This window comes from Procambarus clarkii, chromosome 7 (genome assembly GCF_040958095.1).
Source record: "Procambarus clarkii isolate CNS0578487 chromosome 7, FALCON_Pclarkii_2.0, whole genome shotgun sequence".
NCBI lineage: Eukaryota > Metazoa > Arthropoda > Malacostraca > Decapoda > Cambaridae > Procambarus > Procambarus clarkii.
Genome location: NC_091156.1, coordinates 22,174,808 through 22,176,331, shown reverse-complemented (window position 1 = coordinate 22,176,331; position 1,524 = coordinate 22,174,808).

Sequence of the window (1,524 nt, the reverse complement as noted above, 5' to 3'; positions counted from 1 at the left end):
CATAAACATGGGGGCCAGGTCACAGTACACATGGGCCAGGACACAGTACACATTATAAACATAGGGGCAGGTCACAGTACACAACATAAACATGGGGGGCAGGTCACAGTACACAACATAAACATGGGGGCAGGTCACAGTACACAACATGGGGGCAGGTCACAGTACACAGCATAAACGTGGGCCAGGTCACAGTACACAACATGGGGCCAGGTCACAGTACACAACATAAACATGGAGTGCAGGTCACAGTACGCAACAAACATGGGGGCAGGTCACAGTACACATGGGGCAGGTCACAGTACACAACATAAACATGGGGGCAGGTCACAGTACACAACATAAACATGGGGGCAGGTCACAGTACACAACATAAACATGGGGGCAGGTCACAGTACACAACATGGGGCAGGTCACAGTACACATGGGGCAGGTCACAGTACACAACATAAACATGGGGCAGGTCACAGTACACAACATAATCATGGGGGCAGGTCACAGTACACAACATAAACATGGGGGCAGGTCACAGTACACAACATGGGGGCAGGTCACAGTACACAACATGGGGGCAGGTCACAGTACACAACATAAACATGGGGCAGGTCACAGTACAGAACATGGGGGCAGGTCACGGTACACAACATAACATGAGCCAGGTCACAGTACACAACATGGGGGCAGGTCACAGTACACACCATAAACATGGGGGCAGGTCACAGTACACAACATAAACATGGGACAGGTCACAGTACAGAACATGGGGCTTGGTCACAGTACACAACATGGGCCAGGACACAGTACACAACACAAACATGGGACTGGTCACAGTACACAACATGGGCCAGGTCATAGTACACAACATAAACATGGGGCAGGTCACAGTACACAACATAAACATGGGCCAGGTCACAGTACACAACATAAACATGGGGGCAGGTCACAGTACACAACATGGGGGCAGGTCACAGTACACAACATAAACATGGGGGCAGGTCACAGTACACAACATGGGGGCAGGTCACAGTACACAACAAACATGGGTCAGGTCACAGTACACAACATGGGGCCAGGTCACAGTACACAACATAAACATGGGGTGCAGGTCACAGTACACAACATAAACATGGGGGCAGGTCACAGTACACAACATAAACATGGGGCAGGTCACAGTACACAACATGGGGTGCAGGTCACAGTACACAACATAAACATGGGGTGCAGGTCACAGTACACAACATGGGGGCAGGTCACAGTACACAACATGGGGCAGGTCACAGTACACATGGGGTAGGTCACAGTACACAACATAAACATGGACGCAGGTCACAGTACACAACATAAACATGGGTGCAGGTCACAGTACACAACATAAACATGGAGGCAGGTCACAGTACACAACATAAACATGGGGGCAGGTCACAGTACACAACATGGGGCAGGTCACAGTACACAACATAAACATGGGGGCAGGTCACAGTACACAACATAAACATGGGGGCAGGTCACAGTACACAACATGGG